The following is a 16177-nucleotide window of genomic DNA, read 5'->3' on the forward strand; positions in this document are numbered from 1 at the left end:
ATGTAAACAAGTACAGAAAAATAATAGCTTTAAAATACTAACTAAGGAAACATTACATATTGCAATGCATCTTATGATTAGATTTAAAACCATGATTAGATTTCTCAACCGCATCATTACAAAGAAACAGTAACAGATTATATAAATAATAAAACTAAAGGTGATATTTAAAGGTTGTCCAGTAAAAAAAAGTGGTGTATATAAAATGTTGTTTTCAAAATCCCAGACTTTGAAAAAAAAAAAGAAAGAAAAGGAAGAAAAAAAGAAAACAATTTATAGTTGAGTCTGTGAAAAAGTCTGCTTTACAGGTATTAAAAATAAAAGGACAATCAGGTCAAGCATTTTTGGACCTTGCATTGAAAATCTAGTTTCAACCAATGCATGAATAATAACTGTCAAATTGACATTCCTGTGATTGCTGATCCCAGAGAGGATTCAGATCTAGCCCTTTATCTTTTGAAATGCCAGGACTTTTATCTCTGTGGTCTATGTCTGTAGATGAGGTTACTGATATGTTATGCACTACACCTTGGTGAACTGTGCCAGTTAAGTCACCGCTATTTGCAGTGTCTGCATGTGGTGACGAATTGTACTTCTGTAATGAATGACATTTTCTGATGGAAAAAAACTTGTAAAAAATGTATGCTGAAAAAAAAGTGTATAACTTCAAAACAATTAATTTTTTTCCTTTCCTGAACATTTTGACTTATATTTTAATGGCAAATGCTATTCACGTTTTTGTTCTTTAAACAACAGTACATTTTGTTTCCATTAAATTATATCTGCTGTACATTATGTTATTCAAAAGCAATAGGAAACAATGATAATAAAATGCATTTATAAATTATGATGAAAGCTCTTAAAGTGGAGTTCCACCCATTTAAAAGTCAGCAGCTGCAAAAGGTGTAGCTGCTAACTTTTAGTAATCAGACACTCACCTGTCCCATGGTCCAGCAATGCGGGTGCAGTAAGCCTCACTCCTCTACCCCTCCTCTCCGAGACGATGGCATTATAACTGTGGGTGCCCATCTGTGGCTTCACAGCCTGGAGCAAACTGTGCATGCACGAGCCACGCTGCACGCTGTGAATGGCTGGGCAATCCTCTGGGACCTGTGACATGTTCCAGAAGATTGCAGGGAGGGAGGGGGAGAGGTGATCTTACTTGCGGCGCCACGCAGGGGGAGGAAGTGAGAGCTGGGTGCCTGTATATCCAGGGTACCCACTCGGCCCCCAAAAACTGACATGCCAAATGTGGCATGTCAGTGGGTTACCAGTACTTAAAGTGGAAGTTCCATTTTTGGGTGAAACACCACTTTAAATATTAGTAGTAGTAGTAGTTAGTAAGTGTCCTTGGAAGGCAAATAATAATAAAAAGGTATGAGTTAGGACTATAGTTGGAAAGTCTGAATAAAGCAAAGGTCCATCACCTTGAATTTGATAAACCGATTAAAAAATTATACATAATTCATAGCTCCTAAAAAAGCCAGTTTGTTCTAAACAAACCTGCCTATGTCTATGACTAAGCATCTATCCATGATGTGAAACATGTTAGCTTTTTTGTCCCCTATGTCCACTTTCTACCATTGATTGCAGTGTTGCATGAATTTTTGGATGTTATACAGCTTTGGATTTTATCCTTTGTTCATTTTGATTCAATAAATCACCTATCGGAGTGCGGCAGTCCAGGAACATTTCTTTTTTCCACAGATCAGCGCAGAGTCTGCACCTGTCAGTACTACAGGGCGGGAGCACAGCATAGGTCGCAGGGCTTGGAGCGGTACTCTTTTCCATTATGTCTATTATCTATATAGAATTTTTTTTGATACAGCTGGAAAGAGTTGGACTTTTTGTCAAGTTCTTGCTTTAGTAAGGCATTTTTAGCAGGATGCTCATAAGAGCCACATGGACAATTACGTCAAATAAGTGATAAAAAGAAAACAATCAAATTAAAATAAAATCAAATACATCTAAGTAAGTATGGTCTAGTTTGCCCAGGAGAAAAAAAATACAAATTAGAGTCTCTTTAATTTCAAACTGTAACTGTCAGTTATTAAATGTAATTGTTTCTGAATTATGGGGGGGGGGGTTAGATGAATCAGTGGAGTTTTAATCTGCCCAAAGAGTTTGAGAGGGTTACTTGTGGTACCAGTCTGTGTATTGAAGTATATATAGTGTCATTAGTTGTGTGATTTCCAAAGTTGAGAATGTTCTCTATGTAAAAAGTTTCCATCTTGTAAAAAATTACTGGTTGTGCCAAAGGATTGGACTATCGTGTCTAACCTTTCTATATACAATAGAGCCTTTAGATAATTTTGGACTGTCTTTAACATTGGTGGAGTAGATGATGTCCAAGCAGCTAAAAGGCATAACAAAGCTCACTTGGGGATGTAAGCATTTTAAGGTGTTTTGGATATGTCAGATTTTTCGATGTAGCCAAATAGGCAAGTTGTCCTGTTTTTGGGAATATGTGCTGATGTAATTCCAAAAATGTATCTCAGTATTCGGTCCCAAAATATTAAGATTTTCGAACATTTCCAAAACCGGTGTGGTAAAGTTGGACAGAATGAACCACACCAGGAACAGGTGGAGATAGACAGCTCCCTTTTATTTTTAGTATTGCTTTACGAGCAGCTAAAAGGCATAACAAAGCCCACTTGGGGATGTAAGAGTTTCAAGGTGTTTTGGATATGTCAGATTTTTCGATGTAGCCAAATAGGCAAGTTGTCGTGTTTTTGGGAATATGTACTTATGTAATTCCAAAATTGTATCTCAGTATTCGGTCCCAAAATATTGAGATGTTTGAACATTCCCAAAACCGGTGTGGTAAAGTTGGCCAGAATGAACCACACCAGGAACAGGTGGAGATAGACAGCTCCCTTTTATTCATTAGGAATGGAACAAACGTCTTTTGCATACGTTTAAACTGTGTTTCTATCCAGTTTTCGCTAATGAGAGATACTACACCAAGATTTTTTTTGATAACTCTTGGTCTGTAAAATTATTTTGCCAGCTTTTAGAAGAGTATTTCTCTGTCAATTTAAAAAATGAAAGTTAAGGGGTGAGCATAATTCTGATATAGTATAAGAGCAAATCTCTATTGCTCGGTCAATTAATGATTGTTGAAAAGGTTTTTTCTTGGGATTAAAACATTTTCAAGATAGTTTGCTAGACTTTTATAGAGACTCTCATGATGGGGAGGCAGATGAAATTCCTGAGATAATGAAGGATCATTAAAAGAGACTGAGTGCACCCATTTTTGGAGCATGAAAAATACTTATGGTTCAGGCACAGCTCAGGCTGTCAAAGTCCATTGAGTTGGATGCCACTGACCAGTGAGGGTGCAGGCTGAGGAAAGGTTCATCCAGACCCAAATAATGCTGCAAAGATAGAAAAAGAGAGTCCTGGCTGCCGCACACTCCAAAACCCCATGATTAACCCCCTGTGGTGGGAAGAAACATGTTGGGGACATGGTGTGGATGAATTGAGCTGAGGCTGATTTCACTTACTTCTACCTGCTTACCACTCGGGCCAGGTGAGCTGTATGGCAGCTGGGCTACCTCTTTCTATTTGGACAGCATCTTTGGACCACCCTTGAGCAGTTGTTGACTCACTTGGTAATACAAGGGCTTAAAACAATCCAGTGAGTGTGGTGTGTATTCTGAGCACCATGGGTCTATTTGGCGAGAGCCCATCACAGAGCACTAAATGTATCACAGAGCACTTTATTGAACATACAGCACCTGTTTGGAGGACGTTTTGGATTGACACTGAACACTTTGGAGTTTTTATTTATTGTATTGTGGACTTATATTTATATGATTTATTTCACATTGTTTACACTGGTAAAATTTTCATAAAGGATAGCACTGCTTCCAAAAATGTATGTATTTTTTATTCACATTTTGAGATAAGTGCATTAGGCACTTTATATCAGCAGCTCCTACTGATGTTTTATGAGCAGGGGATTTACTTTTTTATTTTTACGCACATTTAAAGTTTGACATGTTGGGTATGTATTTATTTGGTGCAACCTCATGTTTTGTTGGGTAAAATAAATTAGGTAATGTATGTGTGCCCTACAAATAACTTTGCAGTAATATCGTGTAACATAAAAGTTGGGACTACTATTATTTTATTCTTTAGGGTGTCTGCTTTTAGAAAACATTTAGGGGCAGATCCACAGACAGAGTACGCCGGCGTATCTACTGATACGTCGGCGTACTTTCAAATTACCCGCGTCGTATCTTTGGTTTGAATCCTCAAACCAAGATACGACGGCATCTGGGTTAGATCCGACAGGTATATGTCCTCGTACGCCTTTCGGATCTAAGATGGAATACTTTGGCGTCCGCTGGGTGGCGTTCACGTCGTTTTCCGCGTCGGGTATGCAAATTAGCTATTTCCGTCGATCCACGAACGTACGAGCGGCCGGCGCAATTTTTTATGGCGTCTCTAGTCAGCTTTTTCCGGTGTATAGTTAAAGCTGGTATTTTGCGGCGTATAGTTAGACTTGCCATGTTAAGTATGGCCGTCGTTCCCGCGTTAAAATTTGAATATTTTTTATTTTTTTTGCGTAAGTTGTCCGTGAATCGGGATGGACCTAATTCACGTCTAAGTTAAAAAAAAAGGACGTTGTTGCGACGTCATTTAGCGCAATGCATGGCGGGAAATTTAGAAACGAAGCATAAACAGTTCATTCAGCGCTGGGATGCTCTTCATTTAAATGAAACACGCCCCCTAATCGCCGATTTGAATTCCGCCGCCAGAGATACACTACGCCGCCGTAACTTACGGCGCAAAATCTTTAAGGATTTGAAATTACGGCAGGTAAGGTACGGCGGCGTAGCGTATCTCTGATACGCTGCGCCGATCTATTTCTATGTGGATCTGGCCCATAATGTGTTGGGGGTTATATGCAATCTTTAGGCCTAAATTTTGTTTTTTAAACATGTGTGTAAAAATGCAAAAAGAGCTCTGGCAGCGAAAGGGTTTTTAAAGCACTTTGTTAAAAAATAGTTTCTGCACTTCAGTCATTTTATTACAACTCGGTTTTATTTTTATCAAAAAAAGATTTCACTAAACTTAAGAAATTTTGTATTTCAACAACCTTAGATTTTGAAAATGAAAATGAATGAGCAAAAGAAATAATCCATAATATTAAAAAAATATGTAAGAGCTTTACTGATTGATATAATGGATTAATGAATTCCAATTTTCATGTAATATTTATGATATGCACTGAAGAAAATTAAAAGAGGCACAATGTTTTCCTACTTCAAATGTCTGTAATTTTTTTTTTTGTCGGATCATTCTACGAGATTACAAATTGACTGCAAAGTATGAAGTGCTTCTATAATTGACTTTAAAATGCAACTACGCTTAAAATACAAGTTGATTCATTATGTAAAACATCTTTTAAAATTTAAAAGTACATTTCATGAAATAGTCCAGGTTTTTTTCAACAGAAGATCTATAGGCAAATGTAAAAACCTTTATTTTCCCCACAAAAATATCTAAAACATAACCCTAAAACCTGAGGTTACATTTAAAACCTAGCTTGTAAGAAATGGAGGCTATGTCATCACTGGAAAAGGGAGACGCAGACAGCAAAAGCAACTGAGGTCTTTTGTTCAGTGGGAATGGGGGAATAGCAGTTCTGGCACCTCCAGCACTGATTGTATCTAAGGGGTGGTAGGGTGTTCTGGAGATTATATTGATGCCGGCTGCTGGTGAATCTATTGTCCCTGGGGATATCAAATGTTGCAGGGGGTCTATCATTGCTTGTGGGGGATAAACTATCTAATGTTGCTGGGAGGGACCCACCTCTTCTGAAGGATCAGGACAACAATGGATACAAAGCACCTTGAGGCGATTTAGTTTGCATTTGTAGCGCTATACAAGTTATTCACTCACTCACTCTGGGAGGGATCTACTGTTGAGGGAGGGGTCTACTGATTCTGGCTGCTGGGAGATGGATGCATTGTTGTTGGGGGTCTATTGTTACTGAGGGGGATCTACTGTTGATGGGTGAAGGTATATTGTTGCTGGGTAATCTATTGTTGCTGGGGAGCCTATTGTTAATGGGGATCTATTGTTGCTTGGGAGATCTATTGTTGCTTGGGGGATCTATTGTTCCTTTCTGCAGGGGATCTATTGTTGCTGGCTACAGGGGATCTATTTGACTGCTTTTCTTGTTATCATTAACAAATCACGTAACACCACAAAATGATACCTGGGTCTCTAAAAGGGGGAGTACTGGGAGGTGGGAAGGGGGTGCAAGCAAGGGACAGTGCTAGGAGGTGGGTAGAGGTGGAGATAAGGGGGAAGTACCTGCACCTATTCTCTGAGAAAAAAGCCCTGATTCAACTAACAGAAAAGTCCACACAATCATTTCCAAACACTTTATATTAAATCATAAACCCTAAGTTGTGTGGACATTTCTGCATGAACCTTGAATGAATGAATGAATGAATGAATGACTTGTATAGCGCAACGCATGCGAACTGAATCGCCTCTGGGCGCTTTTTCCAGCCAGTATCTGCTTGGTTGGTGCGGTCATTTTTACCCCGTAGGATCATGACACGCTAGGGACACACAGTCATACACACATATATACTGGGCCAATTTGGATGAGATCCAATTTACCTACCAGCATGTCTTTGGAGTGTGGGAGGAAACCGGAGTACCCGGAGGAAACCCACGCAGACACAGGGAGAACATGCAAACTCCAGGCAGATGGTGTCGTGGTTGGGATTCGAACCAGCGAACCTTTTGCTGCTAGGCGAAAGTGCTACTCACTGCACCACTGTGCTGCCTTAACTCTTCGTTAAATAGTGTTTCAGTAGGGCAAAGATTCAGTCACACAGTGTTCCTAAAGGTGGATGTTGGCCAAGTTTCCTGGCACCAAAAAAAATGTCTGGTGTCAGACTTTAATCTGTGCAATTAAAACAAATCACATAATCCTGTTTTAAACACGTTCATCTTTTAAGCTAAATATGTTAATAGCTAAAATAAGTCTGACAGGAAAAAAGACAGCGCTTTTAAAGTGGTTGTAAATCCTCTGGGACAAGTTACACCTACAGGTAAGCCTAGATTAAGGCTTACCTGTAGGTGCTTGCAATATCTCCGAAAACCTACACCGTTTCGGAGATATTTGCAATTTCCCTGAGCAACGACTTCAACGGCGCATGCGCCGTCATGAAAGGGCACGCTGTGATGTTTCAAGCTGGGGTCATGCCGTGAAAAGCTGCTCCTGTGCACATGTGCGGAAGTGAGGTCACGTGACTCCGACCAGTCAAAGAGTCGGAGTTTGCGCCCCCCGGAAGAAGGCGGTGACATTGCGGGCTTCTACTGCAGGTAAGTGTCACATAATGGGCTACTATGTGATGCATAGTAGCCCATTATGCTTTACCTTTGCAGGGAAAGATAGAGGAAGTAAACCCCATCATGGTTCCTCTTTAATGGACAAATTAATTTAACCAAATCAATTTTTGTTTAAAGGAGAAGCTTTTTTGGCCCTACCTCTCCTATGGATCACATGAGAGCAGTTAGTTTTGCACTCCTGTGACCAGTTTTCAGTCTTTTCTGAAACAGTAGGTTTTAAAGTGGGATAACGAACTAGTGACTCCTGTCCCCTCCACAGCCTAGCACTCCAGTGGCCACTGTAGGGGCAGGGCAGAGAGCCAGGTGACTGAGTCACTGCTGTCTGCACAGAGTGGAGGGGAGAACTGAGCGATCAGCTGTCTTTAAACGGAGTTCTCAGTGCAGAGGCTGCAGAGACAGAGGCTGCAGAGACAGAGGCAGCATTGAATTGATGCTGCGTCCATCTAGGTGAGATGTACACTATATTGTCAAAAGTACTGGGGAACCTGCCTGTACACGCACATGAAATTTAATGGCATCCCAGTCTTAGTCTGTAGGGTTCAATATTAAGCTGGCCCACCCTTTGCAGCTATAATAGCTTCAACTCCTCTGGGAAGGCTATGGGAATGTTTGATCATTCTTCCAGAAGCGCATTTGTGAGGTCAGGCACTGATTTTGGACAAAGGAGCAATAAATACCAGGATTGCATTACATACAGAGTTCAGAGCTGTCACTTGTAAACGCAGAAACCAGACTTCTGTGTTTACAAGTGATTGTGGTGAGCAGGCACCCCTGAAAAAATAAAAACTGGATTTATCTAACTATAGCGAAAGGTGAATCCAATCCTGTAAGCGGAATGATGCAAACTGTGCCACTGTATAACAGTAAGATAAACAGCTACAAATCTCCACTATCGGAGATTTGTGACAAATCTGACAAGATACAAAGTATCCAATAATGAGACATTGGAATTAGCCCTACTTCTTAAATCCAGGTCAATGATGGAGCACTGAATCCACATAAAATTTAGTCTAATTCCAATAAATTTATTTCAACATCTCACTAATGGACTAGAAGCATACATATAAATTATGTCTGAGGGAAGATTAGTGCAGCCCCTTTACCAATAAATATTATTGCTGCTGTGAATGGAAATCAAAGTTCAATTCAAGTGGATAAAGTCCGCTGTAACAAAACACATCAGAGGCAGTAGGCTAAGCACAAGTGCTTAAAAATATCAATACTCCCCACTGACACCACCACTTGTGGAAGAGAGTTCCACATGCTTACCGCCCTGACAGTGAAAAAACCTCTGCACTGCTTAAGGTTATACCGCTTCTTCTCCAATTTCATCATGTGGCCCCATGCCATCTTATGCCCCCTGAAAGGTAATAGCTTTTTTCCTATGCTAGGATTTTGTAAATCGCTAGCATGTCCCCTCTCAAGCGTCTTTTCTCCAGCGATCAAATAGTTCCACTGATTCCTCATTGCCACTTTGCAAGGTTTTGTCTGAGCTAGCAGAAGAAAGGGGAATAGGAAAAAGAGGGTACATTAGCCCAGGAAAGATCATTTCTTCACTGCCCCTGAACATGTTATGGACTGGCTTCACACTAAACACATCCCACCTGTGGCCCCCCTTGCTCTGTATGATTAGTATAATGCCAGTTATTCCATTTTGTTAATGGTACGTGTATTCTGATAATCTTTTCCACTTCTACTGGATGACCAGAACTTTTTTTCTCCACTACTATAACTTTTCCCCTGTTGGAGAAACACTTCTGTGGATCCTAAGTGCCTGTTTTCTCCCTTAGATATTTTACCATGGGGTTTTCTCCTCTACAACTACCTGATACAGGATGTTTCTTTAAAAGATGCTATTATTTGCTATACTAACCCTGATGGTTACAAAGAATTTATCTTGTGAATTTCCTCATTGTTTTGCCTGGGCCAGGAATTTCAAACACACTGCATCCATCACAAGCCCATAGTAGTGGCATACTGGAACCTCATCCCTAATTGTAAGTCAGTAATAAGAAAAGATCAGCTGCACTAGCCAATAACTATACTAATGGTGTTTTCTATGCCATTAGAGTCCCCTTATCTGCTTCCCTGGTTTCCAAGTTTTGCTCATATATACTTTAAAAATATACTCTAATGAAAACTGAAATAGAACATCTGTAATTGTGTAATATGAGAGCCACTGGCTGTGATGTAGGAAAGCTCATTACTGTGGGCTCTAATGTACAGAAAGCCTTATATAAAAATGACAACATTAAAGCATTTCTCACAGCTACATATCAGATTCAAACTTGCCTTGGGAGTTTTTCATGCAAGCGGCTGAATAGGAAGCAGAAAGGGAAAAGTTACACTTGACCAGCTTCACACTTCCCATGAATGTGTGAGCTGCTCTTTGGATTTGTGAGGTAGATTGCACAGAACGTAGTAAACAAAGTAACTTAAATGAGCTTTCTGCAGTATTTTTTAGAAAAAAAGCCGTAGCTCAGTGATTATTTTCGCCTTTAATTGATCTTTAGGCAAGCCTAAATATTACATTTGCATAGGCTCCTCTCTACTGACCTACAGTATATGTTTGGAGTTGTGCTGTGACTTCAATTCATGATATTGGTTCAGTTTTGGAATGAGATTAGACGACTTTGATTCAATCTTCTGCAGAGCTTTGTTCACAGACTATGGTAAAATGATTGGAATTCAACTAACTAAAGCATTTCATTTTCTATAGCTTTTATTAACATTTACTACCCTATCAAAGATTTTACTGTCATTTTTACATATTTTTATAACAATATGTTATATAATTATTTACATCTAATTACTTTTTGCATAATGTTAGTAAATGTGTGATTTTGTTACCATACCAATGGCAACACTATTACTCATTAGTATCACAGTATAAAAGATACAACCAGCCACAAAGTGATAGTCAGGCAGCTAATTATACTGTCTGAAGAATTCAATGGCTCCAATTTTTTTTCCAGCAATAAATATAAACTGAGCAAGTCAATCAATGACCTCATCAAGTTTAAAAGCTTGTTAAGGAACCTATAAACTACAGTATTTGTTTTAGGTCACAATAAAAAACAGTGATAACTAATGAGCTATAATTCATAACATAATTTAAAATGTAGGTATCAGTCTTGTGACAATTAATTAATTTGCAATATAACTGGTCACATGGTGGGTTCGAAATAATTCAGCATATGTTTACTCTGTTGTAAATATCGCCAATAAATTCTCTGTTATTCAATCATCTTTCTTGAGTGCTAATATTATTCAGTATATACACACCTACACACACTTATGTATATGTAATATTTTGAAGAGTATGACTTAGCACCGTCAGATAAAAGGTATAATCCCTCTTTTGGAAGTGTAGATCTTATGGAGAATTTCAAAAAGGGATGGATTGGACAGCCGCACTCCAAAGGAACTTCAAAAGTGGTCTTTATTGGTAAAAATGGACATGCATCACAAATACAGCCAAATAAAGGGACAGCCGACGCGTTTCACACTGATTTAGTGCTTAGTCATGGCTGAGCCTGAGCCATGTCTAAGCACTGAATCAGTGAGAAACGTGTCGGCTGTCCCTTTCTTTGACTGTATTTGTGATGCATGGCCATTTTTACCAATAAAGACAACTTTTGAAGTTCCTTTGGAGTGCGGCTGTCCATCCCTTTTTGAAATTATATATTTGCCTTGTGCATTGCCAGCACCTTGGTTTCCTGAGAAGTTCCTAAATTGCTTACAAGACCCACCTGGAGTGGTGACTCCCTTTCTTTTTTTAGATTTTATGGAGCAGGTGATATTCTGTGTCTTCCTGCCTCTCCCAGTGGTGGCTCTGAACTGAACTTAATACTCACCAACACACCCACAACAATGGAAAAAGTTTTGTTAGGGCTGGGAGAAGCATGGAAATAAAAACAAACGTAAAACAGTGCTGATAATGATATGATTGTCATGTTAAAGGATTCCAAATTGCCTGTGGAGGGCCTCGCCAGACCACACCAGGAAGAAAACCAATAGCAAGGTGCTTACTCCCGTCCCTACCTACACCACTGGCCAAGGGATTAAAGTATAACGTCTGCCATCAATGGTGCCTGTAAATTCTCATTGGAGTGCTCACTCAAAGTGAGAGTATCTGCAATCCACCCAAAGTGTCCTGAGCATGTACTCTTGGTGGCAGTAAAGTTTAGCAGGCAAGCTTAACACAAGTCAAAGTATTCAAACTGAAGCGGTGTAGCTGTTCTTGGGTCAGCTGTCTTTTCCCTGGAAGCCAGACAGGAGGTCACACCTTACTCTAAAGCTCCCCTCTCAAACCTACAACTATGACTCATATCCATTTGGATCCTTAGCCTAAGCACCCTTCTTTTTTCTTCCTATGAGTTCACAGCCCATGTCCCATTACACAGAACTCCTCAGGTTCAGGCTGCAAAGCCCAAGCTGGCTCCCAGCAATCTGTCCTTCACAGCACACAACTATCTCTGGGTCCTCATGAATTTGATTATCCCTTCTCTTTATAAAAAAAAATCTGTGCTAGTGTGTTGTCAAAAGTAAATACAGCAGCTGTGCACTAAAACCTAAATAGCAGGTTAATCAAATATGTATGTCCTAAAAGTGCAGCGCCAAATAAAATTACCATGTATAAAACACCAAACATTTGAAGTTAACAGAAAATCCAATCAAAATATTATTCCATCCAAAAATGTCCTTGTGCAAAATATAATATATTCATTAAATGCAAAGCTCATAAATTGATCACTAAAGTGCTCCAGCGCAAACATTTAATGCATGCTAGTGACCCACACTGGATAGATCGATCTGGACGATGCAGTGCTCAGACATTCACCGTTGTGACACCTTCACCAAAAATCAGATGGGGGTTTACTAGATCACCAGCGATTTTCCTTACTCAGGAAGATCATTCATTGCTTATTGGGATCTCTGATCCTCAAATGGAAATCCAGAAATGTTCCCCCGCCAGCCTTCCTGTGTTCACCTTATGGTGACAAGATGACTCAGCTCACTGTCTTGGATGGGATGGATGAATCCTCAGAAATAACATGGGTAAAAAGCAAGGAGACTCCTCATGGTGTAGTATGGTCTCAACCATTTTATTTTAAAATCAGTGCACTTACATATAAAACAAATATGCTGCTGGCTGTAAATCTCTCCTCTATAGCCAGTGCTATCATTAAAACAGTCATTAATTCAAAAAGCATCTGTACAGCTGCATGTGTGCATTGTCCCTATGATCATTTCGTTATGTGTAACGTCATCAGGAACATTAGTTAATGCGCTTACATTTCATTGTGCATTTTGCCCTGCACCTGGGTTTACACACATGTAGCGCCCTCTAGTGTGCTAGGTTGTTAGCATGGCTGTTAGTGTAAAAAAAATTTAGATTAGCTCAGGGCTAAGCCTGAACTGTGAATCTGGGTTAGGGTTCAGTGACTCAGAGCTGAATGACTCATCCTAACAGCCTCTCTGGTGCCTCCCAATGTTTTCTGGGACATTGGAGAATGTTATAGGGGGTGGAGGCTAGAAGGAGCTTCTTGAAATATTTATGAGGACCTCAGCCAATCCCGAACAAAGGGCTGGCAGGGGGCAGGCCACCTCATAAATAGGCATGAGTCATGCCAGCAGGGCAAGTCAGGTGGAAGATTGAGATGTAGTGCTGAGGAGGCTGTCGGTGGCCCTTGAGGGTGCCCCCTAGTCTAGGGGAGTGACCTAGGGCTGGGGCTCGGGTGCTGGAAGGATCCTGGGAAAATACATGGAGCAAGCCCTTCCTGGAGGCATAGGAGCAAGGAGAGAGGTCAGCAAGAACAGGTCAGCATGTTTGGAAGATCTCCTGAGAGTCAGCTGGGTGGGCTGGTGAGCGTCAGTCTGGAGGACTGTGGGGAAAAGTTAAAATGGAGGGCTAGTGGAGGGGGCAGCTGCAGCCAGGCTGGTGCCTGAAGAGGTGGTGCTGGGATCACTACCCACAGGAGTGATACAAGTTGGACACTGTAACTCTTGCTACACAATAAGGGGCCTCAAGTTCCTGCCTGTAATTGGCTATTGCCTTTAATCTGACTAAGGGTCTGTCAGATATTCACAGTGATCCAGCTGGGTTCTGGAAGCAAGTGTGTGCTGGAGGAAGAAGAGGAGTTGTATATAAAGACTGTATATGGGAATTTGTCAGGGAATTTGTCCCTGAAGTTGTTGCAGTCAAGTGGGCATCCCATAACCTCCTATCCCTATCCAAGTTATTACCCTCAATAAATAAAAATTAAATAAAAAGTTCTCTGTCTCAAGAGTGTCTGTGAAAATTCAGTGTGCCTGGATATGCAGGGTGGGGAATCCCAGTCTACTAGCGGCTTCCTAGGAAGTGTGCTAGACACATTATGTTATTGCCAGTCAGCTCCTCTCTGTGACAGTCCAAGCGTGGTCCATGTGTAAGCTCACCGCTTCCAGCTGTCACCTCATAGACGGATTAGCTTGCTTCCTGTATGCCCCTAAGTATGTATTGTCGTAATAAGATTAGATTTTTTTATATATATGCACCGTAGCACTTTATATGTAGGAAGAGAGTAATTTGTTTTGGTTGATATGTTTACATTATAGCATTGAAAACGTCTACTTGATGACGAAACGCATCTGGGACGGCGCACACTGACGTCACCGCATATTTTACGTTTGGAGGAAGGGCTCCTAGTGCCGGCCGGCAATATACACTTGCTTTTAAATACGTGACTTGTGTAAGTACGTTTTAGTCCTTTATTTAATACATTTTTAAACAGAGTTACGCTATTGGTTCGTTTCTTTCTTACCCATCCACGAACCAAGGATCTGCCCATTTGTGAGGACGCGATCGCTCTCTGCCTGTCCAATCCTGGAATCCCTCTGGGCTTGGTGTCCTATCCTGTGGGTATGTGCCTATTAACGGCTTTCCAATAGGTGGTGTTCTCTTCACAAGAAGCATATTCACGGTGGTGGTGTTTATCCTGCTACGGGGTCTGCCTTGATCCCTCCATTATTATTTGGGACTTTAATATCATAATTCCATTATTACCAAGTTTTTTCCTCATTTATTGTTTGGGGTTTAAAGACATTTTTGGGTACTGGCAATCCTTGCTCGGTCCTATTTATTGGCGCAATTTATCTTTTCCAATATATACTGTATATGCAAAGGTGACTGCACAACCTGTGAGCAACACAGACACGTGGCATAGGTATTGTAGTTGAACACAGCAGCACCATAACACTAATTAAAGGGGAATAAGATATTTAGCGCTGTATACTAAGGTTTTTTTATTATGATCGGAACACTGTCAGGCATCAGATCAATCTTTATTCAATTTTATTCAACTGGCTGTGTCTGCAGGTGCATCACAGATACTCCACTGTTACTCAGTTGAGATACTTTTATCTAATGTCCACGGGGACCTATATACTACAAGTTCCTACATTTGATAAAAAAAATACTGTAAAAGATATAGTTCCTGCACTTTTTTTTATTTGAAAATAACATAGTATTGGGTAGAATTCCCCTTTAAGGAACAGGTCACTTAGAGTTCAACCAGATATAAAACCATTTAAATGGACCAATTCAATTCCGGTAAAGACAGCAATGAAAAACACCATCCCTGACCTTCATTACAGTGGTAAAATGAAATCCATGTAATTGAATTTAGAAATAACTGGCATAGGGTTAAACCTGTTTATGTTCCTTGTTTAAATCATATATTGCAGAGTGCCACAATATAAACAATCTTTTTCGTTTCCAGAATATTTTTTTCTATTAAAATTTGAAAACAAAATATTGACTTTAGAGAGTTTAGAAAGAAGTTGCGATAACACCAAGACTATATCTACCTTTTATATGGAGCTGCTGAAGTATTTAATAAATGTTCTGTAGTTCTGAAAGGTTTTATTTAGTAATGTTTTACCATTGAGTACCATTATAGATTTGCCTTGAATAAATAAAGCATTCTCAGAGGATTCTGGATGTGAGTTCTGTACAGTATAGTTGCACACTAATTACAAATCATTCTTAAATGGAAATTACCAATTAGCACAGAATGCAAGTTACTTTATTATATGTGACTTGGACATTTAGCACATTAATTCATTTTAATTACTAAACTGTATCTTTCCAGAACGCGGAGACAAAACAAAGTGTTATAGTCAATATTTTCTCCCTAAAAATTTACTTGAGGTTTTTTAAAGAATTTTAAGTATTTATGCAGCCTACAATAACAATGTAATTTTACTCATTATTAAAGAAAGCTTAAAATCTGTACTCCAGACAAACAGACGCAATTAAATACATACATGGTTATTGTTTTACCCTCCAAGTATTATTTTTTATGGTCTTCGCTTGTTAAATTTGGCAACCCTGTCAGACAACATATCCAGGTCATTGGCCTCATTTTTCTCTACTGTAATTAGGTAATACATATCACTAACCTCCTTCTATGCCTGTACAATAATGTAAATAGAAGCAGTAATATATACATATTTTATATTGTATACAGAGGTGGCTCTCTAATTAGGCAAATTAGGCGGTCGCCTAAGGCTTTGCACTCTCAGGGGCTTCACAGCCGTCTAATTTGCCTGTAATCAATACTAATGTCAGGTCCATCGGATCTCTCTATCACCCCTCTCTCTTTCTCACCTCCCCCCCCTCTTGCATTGGCTGAATATGTCTGATGGGTGAGGAGGGTGCCCTAGATCACCTGTGTGCTAGATCCGTGCATTTTCTGCAGCCATTTTTCTTGCTTGAATTATTTTTCCATTATGGGTGTGAGTGGGGCCT

The sequence above is a fragment of the Rana temporaria genome, chromosome 1 (genome assembly GCF_905171775.1).
Source record: "Rana temporaria chromosome 1, aRanTem1.1, whole genome shotgun sequence".
NCBI lineage: Eukaryota > Metazoa > Chordata > Amphibia > Anura > Ranidae > Rana > Rana temporaria.